Raw genomic sequence first — 9,245 nt, forward strand, 5'->3', positions numbered from 1 at the left:
AAAAACACAGCATCAATGGGACCAGATGCTATCCCAGGTTGTGTCTTACACGAGCTTCAGAATGAACTAACCCGCCATCTCAAATCACTCTTCAAACTCAGCCTCTCTACAGGCTATGTACCCAAAGAATGGCGTACAGCAACAGTCGTACCACTCCACAAAGGTGGTGCCACAACTGACCCTGGGAACTATCGCCCTATAAGCTTGACTAGCTTGGTCTGCAAAGCCATGGAATGCATTATCATGGAGCTCATTAACAGGGACATTTGGAACCTCCAGACACTGGACCCCACCCAGTTCGGCTTTGTTAAAGGCAGATCTTGCCTCCTGAACTTGGTTGACTTCTTCAAGACAGTCACCAAGGCCAAAGATGAAGGGAAGGTGGTCCACACAGCATATCTGGACCTCGCTAAGGCGTTTGTCACCATCCCACACTCAGGAATCATAGACAAACTCACCAGCTTAAATATCAACCCCCATGTCATGAGATGGGTTGTCAATTGGCTCTCAGACAGAACCCACACGGTAAGAGTGGCAGGTGCCATGTCTGACTCTAAACCAGTCACAAGCAGAGTCCCACAGGGCTCAGTCCTGGGACCCCTCCTGTTCGGTATATATTTCTCCAAAGTACAGGCAAAGGCGGAGGGACTGCGGCTAACCAAGTTCACAGATGACTGTAAATTGGGTGCAATAATTGACTCTCCAGCTGACACAGACATCCTGAAAAAGGGTCTCACAGAGACAAACACCTGGTGTCAAAGTCACAGCTTCAAGCTAAATGCCAAAAAATGCATAGTAATCCCATTTGGGAAAAACAAAGTACCTACAAACTACCACATAGATGGGAATCCACTAAGTACAGAAGAAGTAATTAGGGACCTGGGTACCCAAGTAGATAGCATGCTCTCCTTTGATAGCCACATAGCCAAAACGGTCAGGAAATCCTTCTATGTGGCACACCTGATCACAAAGGGTTTCTCATCCAGATCCAAGGAGGTGATTGGGCCCCTTTACTCCTCACTCATTGGGCCCATAATAGAGTACAATGCCCCATTTGGGATGTACCTCACTAGACACCTGCAACAACTAGAAAGACCACAGAAGTACCTCACTAAGAGGATTAAGGGCCTTAAACAATTACCCTATGAAGCACGACTAAAAAAGCTCCAGCTCTTCTCAGTCGCTTACCGTCTGCTCAGAGGTGACCTATGCCTAACCTATAGGGTCATGTCAAACCCTGAACTAATGAACATGCTTCACCTCAAAAAAACGAGATCCCTCAGAACCACTCGTTCTAGTGACTTGAACCTATGTACAACAATAAACAGGACATGCTGGAGGGATAGATTCCTGTCCCAGCAACTCCCCTCACTCTGGAATAGAATCTCAATCCATATTTGACAGAGCTCCTCTCTGACCCTCTTCAAGAGAAATCTTGATGAGTGGATGGGTAATCATAAGTTCTACCCTGGGATCACTTCAGGAGCCCTGTTGACAGAGGCCCAGGTTACTAATCTAATAGGGAGGCGAAAGCCATCACTCTGTGGCTAGGCTTATAAATGCCCATGGGCAGATAGCCTAGTACTTACCTATGAACCTATATATATTATACATATATATATATATATATATATATATATATATATATATATATATATATATATATATATATACACACATACATATATAAATACATTTTCCCTACTGTTGAATGACTGTGCTGCATGCTATGTTGGTAAAAACATCAAACATATCTACAGCTCAGATGGCTTAGTGGTTGACTGTTTTGACTATAGTGTACAGGGTCCTGGTTGCAAGTCCTATTGTCCTATTGGCTATTAATCTGATATGTTGATATTAACTGTAAACTACTATGTTTTTAGGACATGTCATTGAGGACAGCTGTCATGTAGTAATGAAATACCTATCAGTTTCAGACGTCTATCTGTCAGAACATTCATCCTAATGCATAACCTGTTGGCTAGATACTTTCTGTCTGTCCTCTGATACAGATGTTCAGATGTTCCGATGTCAGGTATTCATCTTGTCTGCTTACAGGCAATCTCTGATTGAGTGACACTTACATGTTTGCTAAGTATCTTATGAATGCCACAGCTAGGAAACCCCACTCTGTATGCACCACATGTCATGGATACCTCAAACAGACTACCACAATCGACAGAACATGTTTGGGTATAGGTCCATAACCCAGACACTGGCGATGTTATGCAATATATGTTGCATATGTGTCAGTTTGGGCACCTCACTGGCCCTCTTCAAGAGAAAATATGCCCTACTCTTCTCATCTCTCCATGGACATTAGCCTGGTACTCACCTAGGAACACCTGCACCGATGGACCTCAGTACTGAGAAATGTGTGACCCCCATTATTGAGTATAACAATGTTTGTAAACTTGTAGCTGAAAATCCTCTGAGGGCCTTCTCACCCACTACACCCCCTCATTGCTATACTTAGAAAGGGCTGCTGCTGTAATTCACATTAAATGTACCTTGTGACACTCTTTTCCCTATGGGCTACCTAGAGCTTGCAGTACCAGCATAACAGTGTTCTACAAATGTGTAGATAGCCGTGGGTTACCCTCTAATTCCTTGCAAGTGTGTGTGTGTGTGTGTGTGTGTGTGTGTGTGTGTGTGTGTGTGTGTGTGTGTGTGTGTGTGTGTGTGTGTGTGTGTGTGTGTGCATATTTGTAGGAGACAGCATTCGGAGGCCACATTCTCAAAATACAATAAACCTTGCCATACATCATAAGGGATGGTAATGTTGCTGACATTAGGAGACCCATGACAACCCCTCACCCTACTATCCTTGTGGTATGGGCAATAAATGCATATTGTTGTAGTAGCACTGATTAGATAGACAAGGGTTTGTACTGCAGTCCTGGTCAATGTGTGAATGTGGATATGCCAGAGCATTATCATGGATTTCAGTGAGTACAATATCCAATATGGGGTGTGGGTGCTGGGTATACTGTCTTTACACCATGGTACCCCCAGTGCATGTCCCAAGGTCTACTGTATGAGGTCTGCTGTCACCATCAACCATATAGGTAACTGATCACACTATCCAGCCCAAAGATGCATGTGCTGTACGCAAAAACCCTGCAACAGTATGTACTCACTGACAACGTAGTTAGCACTGCTAAACTCAGGTCTGTCAAATGTGTCTATGACTGTATGTGCTTGTCAATGTGTATATGACAGTATGTCATACTATGCATTGTACATTAACACCCAGTACATCCCCCATTACCATACTGTACAAGGCCTGGTGATGTTCTTCACTTAACAGGTAAATCAGGACACACCTCACCCTAAAAGGTATGTGGTGTGTGCAATTAAGGCCAAACACATTAGTAGCAATAAGTACCTAAGTAGGGGTTCTACTATCAGTGTTGCCAAGTAACTGTGTGTATGTGCAGGGATCTACTTCAGTTTTCAGAAGATATATGTACCAGGAGATTATTTGTCTGAGAACTAACTGGCGAAAGGTAACATTTCAAAGCAATCATCTCATGGAAATTCATTCCATCAAAACTAGTAGTGGATGTGTACATGCCCTCTTCCCCACAGTACAGATGTACAGCAATACTGCAGTTGGTACATATAGTTGGGTGTGGTTGTTGTGGGCACAGCCACCCACATTGGGATAATTGTTGTGCGTATCCCCCTGCTTAGTGTGCTGTTATACTGTGCAGTATATGTTAACAGGTTAAGTAGTTAATGATACTATGCACTCACCATGCACTCACCTGTATACACCCCTTAGACCTATCAGCCATGTGGCTCATGCAACTGTTATACAGACCTGTTACTTGTGTTCAGCTGTACCTGGGATATGACACAGTCAATGTGTCACCAAAGTGCCACACCCCTCGTAGGAAAGGACAGCAGACCAACATCCTGCTGACACACACACACCTAGAACACAAACAGAATACATTATGGAGACCAAAATCAGTCAGTGATAATAACAGCTATAATGCATCATGGCTGTACAGCTACACACCCTGAATTGTAAGCATCCATCCTTCCAGCTGACAATATGGTAAACTGCATTACAATGCTAAACCTTAGTACATTCACCCTGTGCATCACAACCACATTAGCATGTCCCTGCATCAATGGTATGGATGACAGGGATGTGGCACAAGTATCATCATACGCACAGGGTGTTTTGTGGGTTTGCCAGAAGCCTAGGCTGAGCCATTTGGTTGACATCATGTGTTTGGATTAGGGGGTTCTTTATAAAGTGGGCTGTGCAGACATGGTGTGTGTAGGTATGGGTGTGCCCTAGCTGTGTTGGTAATGTGTCTGTGTATGCACACAATTCTGCCATGTGGCTGCCCTATACTGGAGTATGTTGGACACCTGCAGACCATACATGGCAGGGTGTACAGTTCACTGGACATGGGAACTGTGCCTGCCAGGGGTTGCACGGGCACTACCAGACAGAAGCCCAGATATGGTACTCTCCCCTGATTATGACAATGTTCTGCTGGATCCGTGTCCCTCTTGGGTCCCGCCAGGACCACGTGCATGTGGCCTGCTGTGTTTAGGTGTTGACAGCACCCCTGCTGCAGTGCTGGTGCTGGTACTGGCCCAACGGGAATAGCCATGAGATGTTGCACATCTATGTAGACCTCCACCTGTTGGTGTTACTAACCTACATCCATGTGGCCGATGGTCTACTCCCACCACATGCTCTAATACAGACACCACACAGTCGAGGATTCCCACCATCTCCCCCAACCATCTATCCATCACCTCTGCAAAATAATGGAGAGCATCTGCAAGATCATGGATGTAGTCACATACAGCAGAAAGAGTAGCCCTCTGCAGCCTCAGACCATCTCTGGAATAACATTCCATACGTGCCTGTGCCTCCATGATGGCCAAAAACGTGTCTGGTGACACCTGCTGTGGCACTTCTACCAGGGGCATGATGGCCAGCAGCCCTCCTACGAGCACCTCTGTACATCTACCTGTGTGGGACTTCACCGGTCATCTGGCTATGGCTGCTGTGTACAGAAACACTTGCCATAGTTAACGCACTTTCCTGTCCCATGCCACCACCTGCCAACTGTCCCTCATCTATGGCCACTGGTGATGGGGTATGTATGGGCATTGTGAGTGTGTGCGGAGATGGGGTGGATAAAAGTGGGATGTCAACCACTGGCACAGATTCAGTCCCTGACAACCTTGCCTGTGCCTCACTATGCCTATCATCACTGTCAGACTCTGTATGGATACTAACATCAGTTTGCCTGCAGGAGGGACCCTGTCCCACCTCGCCACCTGTGAGGGGAAGACAAGAAATGTAAATTAAGACCTGTACATTATGGTTTACTTTTACACACACACACACACACACACACACACACACACACACACACACACACACACACACACACACACGCACACACACACACATGCACTTACTTACAGGAGAGGTATAACAAAGATATTACACAGACCTCTCATCACCCAACAGTCAACATGCATGACATATGGCACTCAACAGCATGCACTGCAGTCATACTCAATCCTTGTTAACAACATTATACATCTCTGTGATGCATGAGTGCTGTTAGTAGGAGATGCCCCTTCCCCTGGAACACACTGCACCCATGTACACAGTATTGCTGTGCTCCTATACAGCACACTGGCATGTGCTGTGCACCATACCTCACAAGTGTCCACACCATTGCTGAATATGTATATGTGTGGCAGTTATATTTCCTCTGTTGCTCACAGCCCCTATGTGTTTGTCTGACACATACCTGGGATGATATGAGGACTGATGTCGATAATTAATGGCTGTCCTTTGATTTCAGACCTCATCATCAGCAGTGTATGTATGTGCAATAAAATCCAGTTACACTGACAATCTTCAAAGCTTAATGTGGATATGAGGAGTGTACACACCCTTTTTGGCATGCCAGCCTCTTCTATGATATGGATTGGGGCCACAATACTGCATTTATCAACATTACACACACCTGATATGTGACATATGACCTGTGCAATCCAATGCAGTATCAAACAAATGTTTTAGTCATGCAGATGCTGAATAAGATGCATACAATATGTGGTTTGCATAAGGGTCCACACCCTTAATACAATGGTTTGTTGAAGCACCTGTTAAGTGAACTACAGCAGTCACTATTCCTGGAACGAGTATACTAGCATGTCCCATCTTCATTTGCCATTATTTGAGAGGCTGCCCTACAAATGTCCCCCAACCCTGCAAGATTGCAAGGTCAGCTCATGTGCACAGGCCTTGGATGCCATACAGTGGCTTTACTATTACTGTAGAGTAAGGGTTATGTCTGCACAACTCATAACCTTGACTGTGTTCAGATGCAGCCTTTCTTAGCAAGCTTTGAATGTATGCTTCAGTTCACTGTTCTGTTTCAAGCTGACACCCCTCCCCATCCCCAGCCTTATTACAGATGCTTGACAACTATGGGCTACACATGAGTGTTATTCTGCAGTGTTCCAAATTCAAAAACGCATGTCTACCAGCCTAGCTATAGCTAATGAACAGCAAACCTAAAGGTGTACACTGGCACCAGCAAGCTAGAAAATTGGGGATGGTGGCCCTGAGGTGGAGTGAGGTGTTGCTTGTGCACCACACGTATCTTTATGAATACTGTCTGTAGGGTTGAGCCCTGGTCTCATGACACCATTACACATTGCAACACATGGCTTTGTGAGACTTGATATTATGCTTATGCTACCTGTAGAGAGCCCTGGATGATGTATCATGTGGGACAACTCTGCCATCTGATTATCCTTACCCATAGGCCCCACATATGCAGAATCCAGGCAATTGTCGACACAGATACTGCACAGGCAGTACTTGCTAGACATTCCTGCAAGTCTCTCAGTGTTGCTACATGTTTCTGGGAAGCCTCCATGACCATTTTGCAACATGTTTTGTCATCTGTTTTCGATGGGCATCTGTTTTTTCTACATCAATGTTGTCCCATACTTCATACACACATACATGACTGTCTGCACTGTTTGCCATGGTATATGCAATGGTGAGGTAAGGCTACTTTTCCCACTCCTGAGTGCTACCTTTCAGACATGGGATCCATTTCATTGTTTGTAAGATGTGTGCAAGTCACGGCTGCCTCTGTTGCAGGTGAGTGGGAAAATGTCATGGACATACTTCTTGGACAGCAGACCATTACTTGGTGTGACACTGAGGCCCTGTACTTGATGGAAGGTGGGTACAAGAAGAGTGAATGCTGTCAGTACATCACAAGCTGCTTCCACAATATGTTATTTGAAGTGTGTGCACACATATGCTTCCAGTGTTTGTTAAGGTATGTATTCCCTATATTTTTTGTCCTAATATAGGATTCCATATTACACATTCATTGCTCATGTTAGGATCACATTACAGGTTGTAAAAGGTGTAGAATGTGGTACTGTGGTTTGCCCTTGTATATATCAGGAACAGTTGCCATTGTAATAGTGGTGTATACACTGTTGTAGCCACTGTATAAGAGTAATGTTTCAGACATGTCCCTACTGAAGGCCATTTGTCCTACCATTATGTTCATCTCTGCCCACACATCTTGCACTGCCAGGTTGTTAGGTATACTGCAGGACTCTTACATACCCTTCAGATATGCCACCATGGTGACCACTGTGATGCAGTGCAGTACAGCATGCATTATCAGTAGGTGTGTTAAATGTGTGCATGGCAAATAGCATGGCCATAACATGGTCAGAGTATTGGCAAACCTGAACAAAACAACTCCAAACTCACCAGCTACAGGCTGCTGCCCCAGTTGTATACCAGAGGGACCTAAATAGTTGTGTGAGAGAAGTAATGTCAGTAGCTGCACCTGTGGCATTGGTACAGGATGGGAGCAGCATTTCAGCACATCGACAGTACAAACCCACAATACTAGAGATTATTCACATCTGTTCATTACTACACTGCAGCAACAGACTATCTAATCTGACATATGCATGTAGATACTTTACAGATGAAAACAGATAAGCAACAGTGGTATAGTAATGTGCCCTGGGGCCTTACCTGCATGCTCCTCATCCATAGTGTGGGTGGCATCCACCTCCACAATGCTGTCTTCATCATGCTCATTTGTCTGGCAGGCGGGTGCCCCAAGGTTGATGAGGAGCTTCTCAGCATGTGTCAGTGGAAGATGGATGGCATGACCCCCACCTGTGGCTAGTTAGTCCCTCCTAACTGTAGCAGCATGCTGATGGGCATGGTGGATCAGATCTGTGCAATGATGCTGTATCTGCTCATAATTTTGGTTGTGCAGGCTGACATCATTTACCCTGTGGACGAGCTTGTTCCACAAGGTGGTCCTCTCCTGCAGATCCTGGGCCCTGCAGCTGAACAGCATGTCATGATGGAGGATGACAAGTTGAATAATTGCCTCATTTTCATGTGTCGTGAAGGTGGGGAGATGTTCCTGGGGCATTGTACCTGGAAGACATAAACAGGATAAAAGGTCAGAGGACCTCATAAAGTTGACCACGTGCACATCAACAGTGGATATTACTTGCAAATAATTGAGACTATACCATAACACTGTAACCTATAATGGCTTTGACATCATGAATTATACTCCTGGCCCTGACCTGTCCAGTTCCCCCAATGCTGGACACTTAATGGCATAATCCACTATTCACCATTCATTTCTGTGTAGAGGGATGACAGTGGCCATCTTCCATGTGGATGGCGTGTGTATGATGGCATGTTTGTGTTTGACTGTAGTGTGTGATGGGACTGTGAACACATGCCTGTGTCCATATAGGAGGCAAACTGTGATGTTCTCATGGCCCATGGAGACTTGCTGTTATTGCCATCAGTCAGCATTATTTCCATGCTCACCATTGATGCGGGCAGGAGTGTGGTTGATGTGCATAGTCCCCTGTACTAATGTTGTGGACAGGGTGCCATTGTTCCCATCTATCTTGTCTGATGCAGGTTGCCTGCATCCATCGTATGTGTGTATGAGGTGTGCTTTACCCCCAGTACAGGTTGACTTGTGTTACTGGCTCTGAGACTGAGTACATATGTGGAGACATGGTTGCAACTGGCCTTGGTGGTTTGGATATGTCTGATTTCTAGTCATATTCCACCTTACAGAAAGTCACCTGTGAACCTACATGCCTGCTCAGATAGAGGTGCACTTGCTTCCAAGTTGTGGTCTGAAACCTATATGTCCCTGTAC

This window comes from Protopterus annectens, chromosome 10.part0, assembly GCF_019279795.1.
Source record: "Protopterus annectens isolate FY-2018-M chromosome 10.part0, PAN1.0, whole genome shotgun sequence".
NCBI lineage: Eukaryota > Metazoa > Chordata > Ceratodontiformes > Protopteridae > Protopterus > Protopterus annectens.